General features: G+C 41.7%; 1 long non-coding RNA gene across 1 annotated transcript in view; it reads right to left on the bottom strand.

Moving 5' to 3' along the window:
- LOC110392239 overlaps positions 1–21,572 on the bottom strand; it is a 144,012-nt gene that overhangs the window by 79,215 nt on the left and 43,225 nt on the right. The window contains exon 3 of the long non-coding RNA XR_002434273.1: positions 14,614–14,862. This is a non-coding gene — a long non-coding RNA (uncharacterized LOC110392239). The remainder of the gene's footprint in view (positions 1–14,613; positions 14,863–21,572) is intronic.

Here is a 21,572-nt window from a genome sequence, read left to right as displayed (position 1 = left end):
CTTCATGATGCCAGGTGAAAAGAGCAAAGCCATTCTATTAATGAGAAGATGAGGATGTGACCCAGTTTTCAATAAATGCTTTGCAAATATCGCAACAAACAACCCCTGCAATCCTTGGAGAGAAAAGTACAGCAAGATACTATGATACGAAGCTGAAAAAAGGTCAACTTTGAATTGTCTTTTTTTTTTTCCTACACCATTGTTAAATATTTAACATGGAAAAAAAAGATCTACCACTGTTCGATGCATTAGGACTAGATAGCTTTCTTAAAGGCACTCCAAGCCTCACATTTTGGGAAAAATTCTCATTTTCATACATTTGAGGTCAAATTAGACAGCAGGACTGCTGTAGAGATGTGAATCTAAAACTTCTTCACAAGCTTGATATGAAATCATAAAATTACCTTGGAAATTGATGTTAATTTCTAACTGCTTTGCTATGCAACGCTTACTGCTGTATGCCACCTAAAGATGAACTGTCCCCTTCTGACTTAAAAGCAGCACTTTAAGGACAAGTTTACTGAGGGGATAACTACCTGCAGAAACACAGGCAGCGAAAACAGCTAATTCATTACTTTTCTTCCTCCTCACAACTTCAAAAAGTAACACAGAAGCTGAAGTTAAGATACGAAGGAAGGAAATAAAGGAGGGAAACAAAAAGTGGAGGAGACTTAAGTGGAGCATTACTAGAATATGATGAGAATTTACATAAAAGGGGACATTAGCCACAAGACAATTAACAGATGAAAACATGAAGACATGCTTTTTGCTTTCAGGATACAAGTCCCTCCTTTCATTTCTCCCATCATCCAAACACATTTTATCACCATCCTTTCCGACTCCCCAAAACCTGAGTTTTTTTACTGGAGAAATGAAGTAAACAGTATATAGTTCAGTAATCATAGAATCTCCCAGGCTGGAAAAGACCCTCAAGACCACTGAGTCCAACCATCACGAAACCACATCCCTTAGAGCCAAGTCCACATTTCTCTTGAATATCTCAAAGGACAGGGACTCCACCACTTCCCCTGGCAGTCCATTCTTGTGTTTGGCCACCAGCTCCATCAAGAAATTCTTCCCAATATTCATCTAAACTTCCCCTGACACAACATGAGACCATGCCCTCACATACTATTAATGCAGTAAATAAAATATCATAAAAGATAATCTTTTAAAAGCATGTCCTCTACCTACACAGCTGGCTGTGCCAGTGTGTAAAGAGCCCGTTTATAACACCTGATATGGAGTACACTAGAAGAGAGACAAAAGGAAAGAACTGATGAACACTGCAAATGTGTCCTGATAAATGAGCAACAACAGAAATACTGGGGAATATCCAGGCAACTACAGGCCAATCAGCCTCACCTCCATCCTTGGAAAGGCGACAGAACAGCTTTTTCTGGATGCTACCTCCAGGCAATTGGAAGAGATGGTTATCAGTAGTCGTCAGCATGGGTTCACCAGGGGGAGGTCATGCTCCACCAACCTGGAAGCCTTCTATGATGTCATCATCGGCTGGGTGGGTGGGGGGAGAGCAGTGGATGTAGTCTACCTCGATTTCAGCAACACATTTGACACTGTCTCCCACAGCATCTTCATAATGAAGCTGAGGAAGTGTGGAATAGTTGAGTAGACGGTGAGGTGGGTTGAGAACTGGCTGACTGGTCGAGCTCAGAGGGTAGTGGTCAGCGGCACAGAGCCTGGTTGGAGGTCTGTATTTAGTGGTGTTCCTCAAGGGGCAGTGCTGGGTCCGGTCTTATTCAACATTTTCATCAGTGACCTTGATGAGGGGATAGTGTACACCCTCAGCAAGTTTGCTGATGATATGAATCTGGGAGGAATGGCTGACACACTGGAAGGCTGTGCTGCCATTCAGTGAGACCTGGACAGGCTGGAGAGTTGGGCAGAGAGGAACCAGATGAGGTTTAACAAGAGCAAGTACAGAGTTCTGAACCTGTGGAGGAATAACTGCATGCACCAATACAGGTCTGGGGATGACCTGCTGGAGAGGAGCTCTGCAGAGAGGAACCTGAGGGTCCTGGTGGACAGGTTGGGCACGAGCCAGCAGTGTGCCCTGCTGGCCAAGAAGGCCAATGGCATCCTGGAGTGCATTAAAAGGAGCATGGCCAGCAGGTCGAGGGAGGTGATCCTCCCCCTCTACTCTACTATCCTCCCTGGTCAGGCCTCACCTGGAGTACTGTGTCCAGTTCTGGGCTCCCCGGTAGAAAAAAGACAAGGATCTCCTGGAAAGAGTGCAGCAGAGGGCCACAAGGATGATAAAGGGCCTGGAGCACCTCTCTTACGAGAAAAGGCTGAGCAACCTGGGTCTGTTCAGCCTTGAGAAAAGACGACTCAGAGGGGATCTGATCAATGTCTATAAATATCTAAGGTGCAGGAGGCAAAGGGACAAGGCCAGACTCCTTTCATTGGTGTGTGGCAACAGGACAAGAGGAAATGGCCAGAAACTGAAGCATAGGAAGATCCACACAGATGTGCACAAGAACTTCATCACAGTGAGGGTGAGGGAGCACTGGAACAGGCTGCCCAGGGAGGCTGTGGAGTCTCCGTCTCTGGAGACATTCAAAACTCACCTGGATGCCTACCCGTGCAACCTGCTCTCAGGGAGCCTGCTTTGCAGGGGGATTGGACTCAATGATCTCTAGAGGTCCCTTCCAGCTCCTACAGTTCTGTGATTCTGCAGGAAAGGAAGGTTGTTATTTGACACTAAGAAGAAAAATAATGGATGAAAATGTTGAAATTAAGAAACAAGAGAATTAGAATCAAAAACAAGCACAGAACTGTATTCTACCCTTGATCTATTCTGAGATATTTTGGAAACTGTGCTGTGAGCAGGCTGTCTAGCAGCACTGACTGAAGATGTAGAAGTTATTCTTCGGGAACTGAAAGTCACGTCCTGCAGGTATTCAAGGTTAAATATTTCTCACTATTTTTCATTTTATACCAGGCCTCACATCTTCAAAATCTCTTCTACAAAAATGTGTGCATGCAGTTCCATCTTCTCTGATGCTCAGACAGTTCAGGAGTGCAGATCATTCCTGTTTTATTCCCTGTTACTCTACTGCACTCACTACAGAGACGTCTAAACCTACCCCTCTACCTCCTGTAGGAAGTGAATTTACACAGTGCTAGACAAGGCATCAATTTTATCTGCCTTTAATTTTGTATTTCAAATAAATTAATCAGAATAAAGCGCAGCTCACCCATTTTTACTCTTGAATCATCCTGAATTTCTGAATTCATGTGTCAGACTATCTGTATGCTCTGAAGAAAGTATCACAATACGGCAACTTCTTACCATATTCAAAATTATGAAATGCACACTTTCATTTCTGGAAGTGAAACTTCCAGTCTGGCAGCAGTAATTGGTCATCGTTTCCATTTTATATTGAAAAATAATAATAAATTCCTCCCTACTGAATATGGTAGGAGTTTTGAATAGTCAGATAGGCCACATGAGATAAAAGCAGGCAAGGTCCCTTCCTGGCTTGTCCAGTTCTAACCACAGACCTCAGAGAGAATAAAAACCAGCGCTGAGAGATGAGAGCAAGCCCCTTCACACAGGCCTGTGCCATGGGCTATGCATACAACACAACAGCTACATCTTGCACTATGTGCTGTACTTAACAGATGAAATACTTATTAGTTCTGCTCCTGATGCCAGGAGCAAAGTTCTTCGCCTCCTTCTTACAATTCCATTTTATTCCATTTTAATGCTCTGCAAAAACTCAAACTCGCTGTTTTTATGTAATAACAGCCAGTATCTCATTTAATCTACGAGGTTGGATTTTAACTCTTTTATGATACAATCCTGATTCCCAGAAAGCTATATCCTTTCCAGCAGCCCAGAACAGCAGCATTTCTGGTGAAATTATTTCAGGAGTATTTAGCACAACATTACTCAGTCTTGTAATTTCATGACAAGGCGTGAATTGCTCAGCATTTTTCTTAAAATCCTTGTTAAAAGAATTAAGAATTATCAGGTTACATAAGAACCTCACATTTTCTGGTCTCCAAGGCAGCACAGAAACTACTCAAGTTACCTAACGTTCTCCCCTACAACATAAAAATAAACAAAACACACATTAAAAGAGCTCAAAATGTTCTTTTAAAAGAAGTCTTACTAATTTAAATCAATTACCAAAATACTAGCGGACTAATTGTGCTTGAATACTTGTTTTAGAACGTCGCTGACTGTTTCCATACATTCCTGTCAGGTCTTCTTTACTGAGGAAAAAGTGCTGTTTTGCATCGCAGTTTCCCAGCCTTTTCCAGATTACAAGCATCTGATGGTATCACTAAAATAAATATCCTTGTTTTTAATACAGCGCATGAACTGAACTAAAACATTTCCATGTGAGATCACTGCCCCAGCCACTATCAGATCAGCACGCAATAAAACCAGCAGGATTACTTTCCTACGCATGACAGCAACACACAGCACTTTCCATTTACTGCTTCAAGCTCGTCGTGAATCCTTCCTGGAGAGACGTAGCTAGGAGATGTAATGTTTCTCTTTATCAAATGTCTACAACAAACAAAAAGGAGGTATCTTAAACATCAGTTCACAACTAATAAACACGGGCATATGGCCCACAACTTTTGGACCACATACGTGGACTTTGAAAGATTACCGTGTACATTAAAAAGCCCAGATTCTACAGATCGATCAAATAACTGTGTCTTTAACGTATCAGAAATCATAAACAGAGCGTGAATGAACAGTTACATCTAAGAGCTGCCCAGATCAGCTGGATGTCCAATCCAGTACCCATGCTTACAAAAGCTCGCCTTTTGATCTCCTCACACACTGGATACCGAACTCCACACCAGGAACAAAGCCCTCAGCTGCTTAGGAAAACAGCTGGACGAAGCAGTGTTAATGAGCATGGTAAAGATTAACATTGTGGATGACCAGCAGTTTCACTGACCGCTCACCAAACGCTTTCCCAGGCCAAAAAGCCTCCAAACCATCTTGCATAGGCATGTGGCACAACTAACTTTGGGTCTTTTGTAGAACGAATAAGGGCTCCAAAATGGATCCCTTCACTGAATTGAAATCTCAAACTGCAGTTCTGTTAATTTGTATTTTAACACAACCTGTGTGCTGGCTTCATGCTAGCATGTGGCAGCGTGCGTTTAATTTGGAAGGGCTTTAAATGAGAGAAGCAGTACCACTAGGAAAAAAGAATTGCTTCTATAGAAAAGCAAGGGAATTTTTTTTTTTTGGTTAAATGGAGCTAGGTCACTCCAGATCAAAAACAAAGATTCCTCTGCACAATTATCTTTAGACTGCTTTTCCATGGCAGAACACCAAGGAATTAGTACTGTGAAGGAAGCCAAAATTCTCTGTTTAGAACAACAATCACAAAAAGAAGAGCAAGTCCTGCTACTTGCTGCTTGAAATTACTTCGGCAAAAAGTGACTCTGGGTAAGTCTCCCTTTAGCTCTCTGAAAATCAGACAGCAGATGAGGCTTATCATGGAAGCCCTTCCTCACAATCCTGTGGGATCAGATGGATATCACCTTTCACTATGCAGGTTAGCAAAGATAAAATCCTGGAGTCCAAAAGAACCAGAGCTCTGAGATCTGCAGAAATTATATTTGCATTACAAATCTGAGAAGGAGTTACTGTAAACAAGGCACACTGCATCACTGGCAACAATACCTCTGCAGAATTTGAAATCCTGCATCGAGCATCCGAAAGAGAAAATACCAGAAACATCATTAGTGAAATAACTCTGGGACTCTGCTGAAGGTAAAATAAGACAGTTTGAAAGAAGCAACAAACTCCAAAGAAACAAAAACCCCATTATTCGCTGACAGCAGAGCGGTCCTGCCTCGCATTTGAGGACTGTGCAGAGCTGACCTCTTTTTTTTTTCTTGCAGGCCTCGGTAACAAACAACAAATCCTTACCATTGATTTCTGTATAAGCAAGGACTATCTGTCCACTTCCTTGAGAATTAAAATAAGAAGTACTCAGCAACAGAACTGGAAGCTAATCTATCCAAAAGAAACTGAAATATTGCCCCACAAATTCCATGTGAATCTTCTTTTCAAAACAGCTAATTCAATCCAAGAACTCTGTAACCTCTCATATGTGGAACAGACAACTCCTCATGTGAGTATTCTCCAAGACCACAAAAATTTCATGTTAATTTTTCTTAATTCCTGGCAGGCATTAACCGAAAACACCCTTCATCTTCTAAGTCCTGAAGCTATCCCTGAACGCTTGTATTCAATCTATGTTTATTTGATGGGAACAAAGTCACAGATCCTTCCGCTCTCCAGAAAGTACCATCTTTCCCCAAATTAACTTAACGACAAGGGATCAGCGAATGCTACCACTGAAGTGAACAAAGTCCCATTCCAGACATTGCTTGGTGGGCATGTTCATCCTACTAGAAGCCAAGACCCGCTTTCACGCAGCTGAAATAAAACCCAGCAGCACGTTATGTAATCTACATAGTTTTAAGACCTGTCTGCATTCTCACGAAGCACAAAACTGAGGAAGCAGCAGACAGAACAAAAGGGAACAGAAAAAGTTCACAAGCCCCAGCCCAAAGGCTGCTAAGGAGTCTGCATTTGCACACTTACACACAGTATTGTCCGTTCACCCACACAAATCTGAGCTTCAGCATGTACTCTCATACGGCTTCAAGTAAAACACCACAAAATTTCCAGCGACTCAGATCAGTCATTTGGATGAACGATCTCTAACTAATATGCTAAAATATTTTTTGGAAATAACTCAAAAGGTTATTTTTCTGGGGGTGGTGTATGAATAACTCCAGAATGACACAAACTCATCTTAGAAACTCAAGAACAACTCAACAGTTATATTGCCGCCTTCTATACAAAACAACCAGAAAGCGATAATACAGAAATTAGATCTGACCTTAAAGGACAGATTCAACTCACCTAATTTCATCAGTTGAAAATGTACAGTTCTTTCCCATTCATTTATGCATTTTCTGCAACTGTAAAACTGCACTGCTACTACTTTACCAATTTACCATTTACCAACTTACAGATCTTTACATTTAATCTTAAGTTCTACTCTTTCTTTATCTCTCAGGTCACCCAGAAAGCTATGCTTTCATTTCACAAGACACTGTGAGCTTCCTTTGCCTTGTGTCTTGGGATAAACTCAATTACCTTTTCAGAAGCTCATATGATGCTGTGTTTGGGATTTTTTTAAATGAAAATCATGGGGATAACACACCAACATTTTTAGTCGTTGCTAAGCAGTATTTATACGGAGTCTTGGACTTCCCAGCTTCACACGCAGCCCCGCCAGTAAGCAGCCAGGGGTGCACAAGTAGCTTGAGTCAGCTGTTGTGATGCACTCCAAGTGGTCAAAAGCATATTCCATGCCACACAGCACCCTGCTTGGCAGTAAGAGCTGGGATGAAGGAGGAGGAAGGGCGATGTTCAGAGTGACGGCATTTGTCTTCCTAAGAAATCTCTCTGATGAGCCCTGCTTCCCTGGAATTAGCCAGATAACTGCCTGCTGACGGGAAGAGGAGAGTGAATGCCTTGTTTCCCTTTGCTCACATTCACAGTTTTTGCTTTACCCAGTAAACTGAACCCATGAGTTCTCATACTTCCACCTTTCCAATTCACTCCCCCATCCCATCTGAGGAGACACGGTGAGTGTCTTGCGTGGCACTGAGTTCCATGCCTCAGTGTTCGAGATCAGCAAGCTTCCTTAATCACTGTGACTGATGACTACCCTTCAGCTCAAAGAAGCGAAATGGGATTCAATACCCCTGATTTCGGATGTCTGCAATGGATCTATATGCACGCTGGGTGTTTAGCACCCTAGAAATACCTGCTGTAGAGTGACTGACCCAGTGGAGTCCAGATCACAAAGCATCTATCTGACCCCATGGAGATGCTTACAGCAGGACGAGCCAAATTGCTCTTTGAACTTCTGTGGCTGGAGGCAGGATTCACAGAATCACAGGGCTTCGAAGGGACTTCTCGGGACCATTCCTTACTTCACTTCAGCCTCCTGCCATGCTGGATGGTGTAACATATGCCAGCAGGACTAGAGACACAATCCCACAAGGGAAATCTTTCCAATAGGCAGTGTGTCACACTGACTCACTTGACTATCCCAACACGTGTGAAAGCTTGTGAAGCTCAGAGATACCCCCTCCCTTCCAACGAAAGCACAGCAAGAAAGACAAGACATATGACATCCAGCATGAAGGAGGAGTTACAAAGAGTTCTAATACACCATTCTTAGCCCAAGGCAGAACACAAGCCATGGTCCCATGAAGATAACTGACAGTTACCAGTGACAAACACTGTCTCTTGAGATTCATGTGGCTTAATTGGAGGATTTCAGAGACAAATTCCCAGCCTTATCAGTGTGATGTAAACACTACATTTTTAAGAGACTGTTAATTACCACTTCTTCAAATAGCTCTTCAAACCCACAACAGAAGCAAGACTAGATGCAATCTGCAAGATGCGTACAGGATCTTGCTCAAAACGTTCTCCGCTGAATAGCGAGCCTGCTAGCAATAACAATGTACTCAAGCTCTGTACTTGGAACAGTAGTATCCTCTACTTTTAGTTACGTAACTGAAAAAGGAGAACACTCCAAAAACTTCCAGCACTGCAGTCTATCTTCACAGCACACAAAGAACTCGCACCACCCCACGTCAGGGGAGAATTTAGGACAATATCTAACAGTAGCAAATAGCCAGGAGTACGTGCACTTCAATAAAATACAAGAACTGCCTTCTGATGTGCTGCAACACAGAGATCACACCTTACACAAGGGAAGTCTCTGGAAGGAGTTCTGATTAACTGTGCACTGGACCACAAGAATTACCAACTTCATTAAGGGCTGATGAAAACTCAGCCACAGCACAATAAGGAGAAAGGTCTCATTAACAGTTAATTAACACGTTAAGAACATATCTATTTCCACGCGCACAAGTGGACTCCTATACAGATCTGTACTTAGATCTTTGTCATTTAATATGCAACCATGAATTATGCTGAGAAGGATTAAATGTGAGAACACAAGAGTAATGAAGAGAAAACACTAGGTAAGTCAAAGAGTTATGCTCAGTGCTTTTTTTTTTCCTCAGCTCGTTATACTGTGTGCCCAGGAAAGAAAGGAGAAAATGAAATTCAAGTCGATAAATGCAAGGTCCAGTATCTGGAAAAAAACCACAAAAACTAACTACACACAGACAACAATGGGCTCTAATTAGTTTCTTCTCATTAGGAACGACCTTAAAGCAGATAGCTTTATGAAAACATGGCTTTCACAAGGGTTGATAGCAGCAGCAGTGAAAATGCAAGGAGGATTTCAGGATCAACTAGGCAGAGAACTGAGACAAAGTAAGGAAGCAGCAATGTGATGCTGAACCCATCTGCTCCATGTTCGCCCCGAGCTCTGCACACTGCTTTGCTCCTCCCATCTTAGAAACAGGGTGTTATCAGCACACCGAGCAGCATCCATGAGAGTCAGGGAACAGCTTCCACGAGAGGAAAGAGGATACCAAGTGAGATTCCACAGCCTGCAAGAGAAATGGCTGAAGGGAAACTATGCAGGGGTACATGGAGATAACCAACTGAGGAAGAGACAAGGGCATTGCACGAGAACAAACTGAAGGAGATGAGCTGCATGCAAAACCAACAGTCCTCACAACTCTAGGACCTCGGGGAAGAGAGAGTGGGTTCACATTAGACAAATTCATGGAAGCTACGATGATGTTGTCGCAGCTCAGGATTCCAGCAGGCTGCTGGAAGGATGCATTCCCTCTTCCTGCACACTTCCCTAAGATGCAGCTGCCCACTGCCACTCAGGAAAGTGACCTTAGGCTACATGTCCTTTTAATATGACCCATTACGGACACTCTTGTTTTCTTGTTACTGCATTAGGCATTTGCTCAATTAATACTGGAAAACAAGAACAACTAATAGTTCTGCTGCTAAGGTAACTTCCTACACTTCAATCACCTAAAATCAGCACGCATTCAGAACTGTGAATATTCATTCAAGTGTTCAACTTCTCCAGCACAATTTTGTATACACTGCTAACACAGAGTGCTGCTGATACTAAGTTATTCAGGGAAGCAGAAACAGTAAATGAGTAGGAAAAACTGACAACAAACCAACCAACCACTGTGAAGACGAACCTGGCCAGACATTAAAATACTTCAGTGAAATTCAGTGGTGAAATTCAAAGTATCTCAACGAAAACAAGTTTAAAGTGAACTACGTGGATAAAAAAAAAATACATACGTCAACAGGCTTTAAACTGAGTCTTAGAGCAAGCTGAGGTCTAGAAAATTATGATTATCATGGAGAGAGTAAATAGGGATGAGCCATTAACCTCCCTTTCAGTCCAAGAAACAGACATCACATGGAGTTCAGGTTCAAACAGATCTGATGCTTCATTTACTGTGTTGTCATCTTCGTTAACCTGTTGAACCACAAAGTATTGCAAATCCTAACACTTCTTATGGCTTGAAGGAAAGATTAAACAAATTCTGTAGTCAAATCCTGTAAGCTAAGAGTTCTCCAGCTCAGTAAATCCCTGCACTACACATATCTGGAGTCCAAAGAGTGTGCACAAGGATTATCATGTGTTTCCGTCCTGTTCCTGCACTGCTTAGTTGTTTACTGAGTTATTTATACTATTGCTGGAGACAAAATGGAGCTCTGGATGGGTGTATGAGAACAGCTGCTCAGTAGTCTCATATTTATTACCTTTCCAAAAATCGTTTTACCTTGCATAGGTCAATGACAGGTGTCCATCTCTTCCTATCCCATTACAAATACGCAGATGCTCACAATTTACAGCCACGCTCCATCTCTCCACCAAATACGTAATTCTGAAGCCTTATTTTTCTAATTGCAGGGACACACAACCTAAGGGTGAGGAATTGAAATCAGAATGGGAGAGTCTGAAATACGTATCAATAAAAACAACTCTACAGCTAAAAAAAGATAAATTACTTAATTGATACTAAAGACCATTTAATTGGTCCTAGAAGAGAGTGGACTGACCTTTCTAATCTGCTCTGCAATTTCTGCATGACTCATCAGGGAAAAATCCTCTGAATTACACTGGAAAGATATATCCAAGCTGCACAGTAGCAACGGTACGGTTGGCAGGGAAAAAAAGGATCTCAAGACTGACCGCAAGTTTTATCATCTAATAGACAACTGCTTGCAAATCCATTACAAAAGCAGTGCTGATTTGATCCTCATAGCCACCCATCCCCATCAACAGACTCTGAAGGAGTGCTGTGATTGCTGCCCCTGTAACTGCTCTCAGAGCAGTGGCTTGTCACTTGGAAGGCTACGCACAATGCAGCGAAGCACAACACGTCTTCACTGGAGTCTCAGATTTTTATAATGGCGCTGATGGGCAAAAACTGTGCCTTATATTGCTGCACCTGGAAAATTCCCTTCATCATTTTCTCCTCTCATCTCTGAGGAGCCAGAGGGGAAAGAGAGGGTCTTAAAAACCTCACGATACATAATTTTACGTAGAATCCACATGAATGATGCTCCCAGAGATTGTACTTGAACATCATTTCTACCACGTTATAATGAAAAGCCTGATGTGCTTGACCAGCCTGATACACCTTAAAGTGTTCAGCAGAGATGCAGAGATCAGCTGTCCCAGATAAAGCCTTGGCTACAAGGTCAATTCCTTATCTGAACTGCCTCTTCCAACAAACAGAAGGTCTTGGCTGCTTAACCCTCCTTTTTCCCTATGACCTCTACATTTTTACTGCTGACTCCTCCTGCCAGAAGGAGAAACTCCCTTTGAAAACCCCTCCAACCCAAAGAATTACATGGACTTCCCAGCAACAAGAGGAAAGTGTTATCTTTCTAGGAAGCAGTACTATTTACATGACAAAAATCAATGTGTATTTTAGTCACTCTTCTAGGAAACCACTCTGTAATAGACTCCTTCAATATATTTGTATCAGAAGCACAGGAACTGGAGAGGGAGCACTACAATAAGCAAATAATTTTTAAGAGCACTGCCATAATAATAATAATAATTCCCATTTCTTCTCTCAAAAGGATCTCAAATTACCCCAGCATGGAGACTAACATTTCCTTCATTAAAGAAAGAGGAGTACAAAGAAAGTTTTACTTGTTCTAGCTGCAAATAGCACTAATTCTCAATAGCCACGGTTGCAAAAATGAATTCTATGTTGCCATGTATAATCATTTAAAGAAATCAGAATTAGTGAACAAATCAGTGCTTCTAAGTTTCTACTCCCTTTCCATCACATAAAATACATGAGGTAACAATCATTAAAACATAAGCTATATTCACAGATAAGTCCTGCCTAGCCACTTTGTTTCCTTCTATATAGTCCAGCTGCCTACATTTTGTTTCCATTAAAATGAAAACATGCGTGCCACACTAGCAAACTCTCCAGTATCGTTGACACTGAACCACAGCGCTCAGAAGTCTGGAAAAACTGCCAAGGTAAGTCATCTCAGCTGGAAATAACTGGGTTGTATCAGTAATCAAGCTCAAATCCACTTCACATATTTCTGGATGAGGAAAGAAACGCGGAGAAAAAAAGCACGCGTACATGAATTTCACATAGAAACACACCCAGAAATGTCAAACATCTAGGCTCAATTAGTGGGCTGAATCATCAGCAGTACAAGGTATGTGCCTCCAGAAGTCATCACCCTGTTCAAACGGGTCTGGTGTAGGCTGAACAGCTCCCTGAAGCTCCCTACCTGCTTTCCACCATCAGCTTCAACACTGCCTGGAAGTTTTAAGTCTCACGAGAATAATCTCACCCACAGAATTTGAGGGGAAACAGAAAAATTGAGGTACTTGGATGCGTTGAAGATGCTTTCGAAGTGTGCCCAGAATGAAGCTTCTTTTCTCCGTACGCCCCAGGGACTGCTGACTTACTTCACGCAGTTGCTACCTGGCTATCATGCTATATACGTACATACTTATGTCTGGACATTATTTCACAAGGATACCCATTATCTTTCAGGGTTACTCATGTTTCTTGGAAAGCAAAGGATCTGGATCCACGTGTATGTACACTCACGCAAACAATTCTTGCCTCTACCTGCACTGCGTGTCAGTTTTATATTACGTTCTCCATGCTTGCTGCAGGTACTTCACCAGCATACCTTTCCATATGGAAAAACAGTAGTTTTTCCTTAAAAAAGTTCCCCTCAGCTGTATACTGAGAAAACTGAACAGCCTGAAGCGCTCCTTCAAAACAGACAATTTAATGGTTAAGCTGTGACGACAGTAAAACTAGAACTGCAAAAATAAGTATTAGGGTTTAGAATGACAGTTTCACTCGGACAGGACCTCCAAAATAAGCTTCCGAGATTCCGTAACAGCTCTACCAGGTAACAACAGTTACTAGATGAATTGGGCTTCTACGTGTATTCCATCCCATCACAAAGCTGCCATCAAGCAATTTCTATTTCTTCTCGGACCCACCATATCTAAAAAAACAATGATCCTCTTGTGCTGTAAAAGGCATGGAATGTGAAATCCCATCCACATCCGAACAGAATCCCACAAACATTTTGGCAGTTAAAATTTATTATGTAAAGTCCAGATGGCATCCCAAATATTTCTACTTCAAAATTTAGAAATCTTTTTTTTTTTCCTTCCTTAAAATAAATGACACAAAAGCATCACACCCAAAATTAACCATACAAAAGCATTAAACTAGGTAACCAAACTTAACTGAGTAGTTATTCAGACTATGAGAAGAACGTGAATGTGGCTTTCTCCATTTAACTTCATTGTCAGAAACGAACAACATTTTTCTATTCAAGTGTGCTTGAATGACTGGCAGAGAAGGAAGATATAACAAGCAGATACGTCCAGCAACATGTTATACTTAAATAATAATGTTTCTAGTTTATCTAGAGCCTAGGAGCTCTCTGTAAACCTCTGTAGTAATGTTTTAAACTTTCAGAGCTGAATTTGTTAGAATAACAAAAAACAAAAATGCCAGAGTTCTTTTCCTTAACTTTTGGTCCCCCACTATGAAACTTCATCTCTTGCTGTCTTAATGGTTTTAGCTACCGCTTCACCAGAGCAGTGATCTGAATCTCATCATCAGCTTCATCAACTTCATCACTGCACACTCCTCAGGAAGCTACAGGATAAAGAAACAGCCTTGATTCTGTCATTTCGCTGTGAACCCACTCCTGTATTCCTTTTATATCCATCACTCCTCTGAATGCCAAAGAAATCTCAGTGCATTTGGCATGAAGTCTCCACTTCCTATATTTATGCTTCCACTAATGTACGCTCCGTTTCAGTCCTTACCAGCTTAAAATCATCTGTGAGTAAAGACAGCAAAAACTGTAAAACAGTTCATGCAAATGTTTTACTTATGTGAAACGCTGTTCACCCACATTGCTCTTCCATCACCGTTCTCCTGAATTTTCTGTTCGTATATATCAAAAATACTTAACACTAAAGGATCTACCACCGTTTTCTTCAGTGAATACCGAAGGGTCATATTGGGATTGTTGCTCTTACACAAACTTCCAGTTACTCCAGATAATAAATCAGTACTCTTTAATTGTACTACCTTAAATGTGCTGGCAGAATCACATTTGATTCTTCAAGACAGCTGAAAACGAAGTGCTCTCTCCAGGCAAGAATTCCGTGCATCTGGCACACTAACACTCCATCCTTTTTAATTATTCCACAGGTGGTTGCCTTGGAAACTGCTGAGTAGCTCTTGGATTTGAGGAATCCAGTATGAGAAAATAGCAAGCCGTTCTCACCACAACGTTCACATCCATGGTGGTTACAGCAACAGAACGACCGTGAAAACCTGAAAGAGATGGATAAAATTAGTGGAATCGAGCTGTATTGCCTTTTTTCCTTCAAAAACACAATTCACTGAAAGTGAACAGTTAACAGCAGATGTAAACAAGGCTTCAGAGAAATACTGCTTAGGTAGCTTCCCGGCACAGCGTTTCACCTTTGGGAAGACAGCACGAAGGAAGGAGCTCATGAGGTCAGCTTTCACGATTGAGCTCTTTGAGATTTTCCTCTGCTATAATAGAGGCTTCCCCCAGTGTCTGCTCAAACTGCCTGAAACTCAGTGCTATTGTTTTTCTTCGAATAAAAATAGAGTTAACTGTAACAGATCTCATCATGGATGCTGAATCATCCTACTCTGCATCATACAGCTAACTGCTCCACGTTTCATTTAAGCTTTAAAACTGGAAGAGTTTTGTTTGCTTCAAACACAGTTAAACCCCAGGAAACATCCAATTCTGCATATACATACACGTGTATATACGTACATATACACATATATATGCACACACACGCTCAAAAACCTTGCAGGATTTAAAAGTTATATTTTCCATCACTGGTCAAAGTTTTCCATTTGTTGACGACAAATAATTAACAGTAAATTACCTAAAAATAGTTTTAGTAAAATTATCAATCACGCAAATGATCACTCCTGCATCCAGAAAATGACTCTATTAATAGATCCACGGTGACAGCGATTTCCCAAGGCCCCACTTGACTTGCAGGATTAGCAAATTGCCTGCCAGGACCTCCAGTAAGACAGAGACATGGAGGTGGATTTGCCTCCACCTTTCCCTGACAAGATACGTAAAAGTCACAAGAACACATTTGTTGACTCCAGAGGCGGTTTCTACTATGAAAAATGGAAGAAGATACACATTTACTTCCCAGTGGAAAATTAAATCAAGGTAACAAATGGAAGAGCATGTGAAGAAGCCTGTCCAGTGCACACTGGGACTGCAGGCCCTCTCCTTCAGGCTCGCTCTTGATACATTCTTGACTTCTAGAGAACACCACACAGCCCACTTTGACTCTTCGGTTGTCTTCTTCCTGATGGCTGCTGTAGCTAGTTCTTTCTTCTGTGCATACCACCTAATAGTGGCTTGTTCCTTTCTTCACCAAGGCTTCTGAAAGATGAACTGATATGAACAAGTGTCTTCTTTTCACTATTCCAAAACAGTTCCAGATATGAGATCTCTCCAATCATTTTTGGTTGCAATTCAGGATGGAGTTCTGAGCTCTCCTGTCTCCCCAGTTCACTATGCACTTCCCATCTATCTTCAACCACCCTATAAACTTCTGGGACAGACAAGCTGTCTGTTTCCCCTTCATTCAGGTTTTCCATCTTCTGGAGAAATGGCATACTGTGAAGTATTGAAATGATTTTCTCTCTTCCTCTTCTTCACAATTACAGGTATCATCTTATGTCCCATTATCAACCAAAATCCTTCTCCTTTCCATTTCCCTCAAGTGTTTGTGACAGACAAACCTCCTGACTACAAACAGCTACTTTTCCCTTGAGGAAAGGGAGATCATTATTATCACAAACATCTTGACGCTACTCTCAAACATATCTTGCCCTGTACTGATCACCAGCTCATTTCACTTAGATGACACCAAGCTGAGTGGTGCAGCTGACGTGCTAGAAGGAAGGGCATGTCCCTCATCCAGAGGGATGTGGAGAGGCCTGAGAGGCGGGCCCATGTCCACCTTGTAGAACATAAATCAAAATCAAGACTGGATTAACGTACTGGCTCTGATACCTTTATCTGTGGGGAGCAACAAGACAATCCAGGGAGCACTAGATGTGTAGAGTTCAACAAGGCTAAGTGCGAGGTCCTGGACCTGGGTCAGGGCAATCCCAAGCACAGATACATGCTGGGCAGAGAGTGGCCTGAGAGCAGCCCTGAGGAGAAGGCTTTGGGGATGTCGGCTGATGAAGACTCAGCATGAGCCAGCAATGTGCGCTTGCAGCCCAACTGGCCAACTGTATTCTGGGTTGCATCAGGAGAAGCATGACCAGCAGAACGAGGGAGGCGATTCTGCCCCTCTACTCTGCTCTCGTGAGACCCCACCTGGAGTACTGCGTCCCGTTCTGGAGCCCCCAACACTAGGAAGGCATAGAGGTGTTGGAGTGGGTCCAAGGGCCATGAAGATGATCAGAGGACTGGAGCACCTCTTGCATGAGGACAGGCATGAGGCACTTCAACTTGGACAAGAGAAGGCATCAAGATGATTTCAAACTCATACCGCAAGACCTGTTCTACCTTTATTTAAATCCTACAGCCTTCTGAAGACAATTCTCAATAAGATGACTTCTGAAGGCTTTGCCTGTAGAAGCTGATGGAGCTCATGCGTCGAGCCATGACATATAAATCCATTCCAAGGTTCTAATAATGGTCTTTACAGATTTTTGCCTTTTATTTTTAGAATTATTTTGGAATCCTTTATGAAAAACATATTTGTGGTAAGCATATTCATTTTAACAAATATTCTTCAGATATTCTGCAATCGACCCATCAACCCTACATGCTCAGTGGCGTATCATTGCCCACATTCCTCCTGTTCAAACTTTTAATGCCTCAGCACTCCCCACCCATCTAGTGCTCCCTGGTTTGTCTTGTTGCTTCCCACAGAAAAAAGTATCAGAGCCGCCACGTTAATCCAATCTCAACTGTGATTTCTTTTACGTTCTACAAGGTTCTTCTCTCTCAGGTGCTATAGGGACACCCTGACCAACAAGCAGCTCCACTCGTTTTTGGGTAATGCTTTGAAGGAAGATTTCACACTCTGCAGTTCTTCTCTGGACTTCAGGGAATATCTATCTGCTAAAAATAAAAAGATGAATACAAGGCTTTTAAGTAACTCCTAGTTCTCAGGCTTGTTGGCAAGCCCCTGACAACCCGAATCAGATCCTTATGAGACACTGAAGGAGAAAACTTTGTTTCCAGGTCTGAGCTCTCACTTGAGACTATTCTATTTCCATTCCTGACACAGAGTTCTCTGAACTTTCTCCACCCTATCCCCTAAAAAGGTGCCCCTTAGAAATATTCTCAAATGCTCTCCAGGAATGCAAATCTTCCACCTACAGAGATTTTCCCATGATGGAGAAGACAGCAGCCAGAGCAGTGCAAGCAGGGAACCCTGATCCCAGCATAGTTAGCAACACAGCTAGCAACAAAGATAAAGTTAATTCAAATGCAATCCATGCTGCATTAAGGTTCTCAAAGAAGAGCCAAGGTTGGATTGCCAGAACCTGACTACCAGGATCTGATTCTCAACTCCCTTTTTCCTCTTTGGAAACTGAGTTTAGCTCATGCAAGCTAAGTGCACTTGAGCTACTATCACGTCTACAATACAAAGCAGGTTGTTTTCTTCTCGGTTTTATCCACACCTCTACACCAAGTTTGGAAAAATCTGACCATCTTTTACCATGCACTAAATACCTATTTCTCTAGTTACAGAACTATTGCTTTTCAAGTCAGCAAGATTTGCTGTGCACAAAACTGATATGAACAGCCACACTGCCTGTACTTTTACTATCTGAAGTAGATAAAAAGCTTTTACTGAGTATTTTAATTGTATGGTTTGAATGTTTTTAAAATGCATACATCACAGATCATACATTCAATACACAGTAACTGCAGTGAGAGTGAGCCTTCTAGCTTTCCTCGAAAAATGAAGTTAAAGTTCCCACTGACTCCAGAAGTAGTTGAATAAAGTTGCCGTAATAATTCATCATTTAAGAGTCCCCAAAAGGAAAAATACTGTTTATTTCAGCATTGTTTACTGATTATCTCTCCTTACATTATTTATTCTTACCCCAAAGCAAGTTAAATGGTATTTTAGCAAGATCTGTGAAACCTGGATACCTTTGAGAAAGTTTGTCAGTTTACATGCTTCTACTTGAAATACAGTGAGAAACAGCAATCTTCTGAAAAGTTTTATGGCTGCCCAGAAACCCTAATCTCACACATTTCTGGGAAAAGACCCAATGTTGTGACGAAAATTATCTGCTCTTTAACACGGCATTTTTCAGGGTTTACTTGCAAGTAAAATAAAGTAGAAATAAATACAAAGGCATCTCTCTCAAATTATACCAAAGAACAATCTCCAAATTAGACTGCAAAGTCTTCTTCAAACTATACCACACTAAGTGAAGATCACAACAGCACTGCCATTTTACAGCTCTACCAGTTAATGCACATCTGCACAATGAATACAGAAATCTAAGATGAACGAGAAAAGCCACCCATGTCTGCCTTCAATAAAAACTTTAACTGAGAGTTTTAAATGAGAAATATGGGAATTTCCCCTATGAATTCACAGGTGGCCTGAAATTTCCACCCAAGAAAGTTTTTCAAAGATTCAACATGAAAATGTTGAAACAGTGTAAAAAGACTGATCAGAGCATGAGGCCGAACACCTACCAACCAGCAACCACACAAAGAGAAATGAGAAGACAGCTAACAAGGCCGGGAGGCTTGTCAAGTAGAAGCTAAGAAAACTGAACAAGTGGAGCAGCAGCAGAACACCCTTCAGACAACTGCATGTGGGCACCCCCAAGGAGCTTTCTTTAAGATAGACCAATTCAGATACCACTTCAAAAAAAGTCTGAGTTGCATATACGCAGGCAAGCAGTCAGATTTCTAGTGAAGTGGCTTCCTCCAACTCCAAAGCAGTGGTAGGACCTCTGGTGAACTGGGTTGTTAGGAGCTCCTGTGCAAGAGGGAAGGATAAAGAACAAAGTACTCTTGCAAAACATCCTTTACAGCCTTGTTTCTCAGTTGCACTGTATGTGAAAAGCAGTCTGTGTCTGCTTGGAGAACCTGTGAAGACAAACTCAGTGAAGTAATACACAAGTTATCTAAAACCAAATGAACCAAAAAAGGAAAAGATATTTTTTTTGTCAAGTGTTTAGAGTTAATTGCACTGAAAGGATATGAATGGTGCTTTGAGCATCCTGGTTTAGAGGGAGGTGTCCCTGCCTGTAGCAGGGGTGTTGGACCTAGATGATCTTCAGGGTCTCTTCCAACCCAAACCATTCTATGATTCTATGATATGATACCAGCATACTGAGGAGAAAGAACACAAGAAATAGTGCTAGATGCTTCACTCATTCAACACTGTTGTCTAAACAGGGCTGGAACCTTTGGGGAAGAAAACTTAGCACTTTTTTTATATAGCAACTTGCATTATAGTGGGAGTCACTGGTAAACTTCAATAAAAAACACAAAACGTGTTTAGACAATGCCAAAATCAGTCCATTCTTTCGACAGTATCTTCAAGAGATTTTTTCCACATACAGAAAACGTCAGTATCTGACACCCTAGAAGGCTAGAACACAATCTGACTGTTTTCATTCTCAATAATTATGGGGATGGATTTCCCAGTCAAACTAGTAGATGGCAAGGATAAGGAACGCAACCCTGGTAATTGCAGGCCCCTCAATCTCACTTCAATGGCTAGAGAAATTCTGAAGAAGATTGCTCTGTTGAGTTACTGAAAAACATCTGAAAGACAATGCAGTCATTGGTCACAAGCCATGAGGAGAGACCTCGTTGCAATCTACAGCTTCACTGAGTGGGTGGCAGAGCACTGGATCAGGCTCCCCAGGCAGTGCTCAAAGCATCAAGCTGCTGGAGTTCAAGGAATGTCTGGACAACAACACTCCTAGACATGGGGTTTCAATTCTCAGTGGTCCTGTTTGGAGCCAAGAGCTGAACTCAGTGATCCTTATGGAGCTCCTTCCAACTCACGATATTCTATGATTCTGTGTAGAAGGATGAACTGGACAGTGTTTTCCAGTGATAGTCTAAGGCCTGAAGCCATTCCACTGTCCACTGAATAATCCTGTACTGCTGAGCTTGACTTGCTCCTGGGATCTTGCTCTTCAGAACTTCCAGTGCCAATCACTCAGGTGAGACTGCCATACCCCAGGTCTTTTTTCTTCTATGCTTTAAAAATGGAGTTATGTCCCCACTTCTCCAGACAGCAGGAACTTCACCAGACAGCCACAATTTCTCAAATATGATGGACAGTGGCTTAGCAGCTCCTTTCACCAGCTCCCTTAGGACCCTCAGAGGCATCTCATCAGCTCTCACAGACTCATTCCTCAGGCTACAGATGAAGACTCAACAACTACCACAACAAATGTCGCCTTCAGATTCGTAAAGGTTGGTGATATTCTCCTGTTACTACAGCACGTGATGGAATATTTATGAAGTGAGAACTGTCACTGACATCGCCTACCAAACGCTCTAAGAAGAGATGTAAAGATTCAGCAGAGACCATAATGCTTTATTTACTGTGAAGTTTGCTTAGACATAGCTCGTTTAGATATGTTGTATGTATATAATATATACATATGTTTGTTTGGACATAGCTCACCAGCTACAAGGCCTAGCTCAACACTGTGTCTTACAACTTCCCATTACCTATTAACTATCAACTTATACCTTTAACACTGAGTTTTCAGGAAAATATATATTTTTATAGATATTAATGTGTATTTAACATATTAAATACAGTTCTTATACACTGTGAATTTGCACCTTCAGCCTGCTAATACCAAGACCAATTTGCTTCACATGAAGCCCATAGAAAATTGTCCAGAACGTTTTCTGAGTATCACAACAGATATTAAAACTTATCAGCAAAGCAACACTTTGACAACACTTGCTTCTAAACTGCTTTTGCTACATAAACTGCACTTTTTAT

The sequence above is a fragment of the Numida meleagris genome, chromosome 1, assembly GCF_002078875.1.
Source record: "Numida meleagris isolate 19003 breed g44 Domestic line chromosome 1, NumMel1.0, whole genome shotgun sequence".
NCBI classification, from domain to species: Eukaryota; Metazoa; Chordata; class Aves; order Galliformes; family Numididae; genus Numida; species Numida meleagris.
This window is presented reverse-complemented; position numbering and strand designations above follow the sequence as displayed.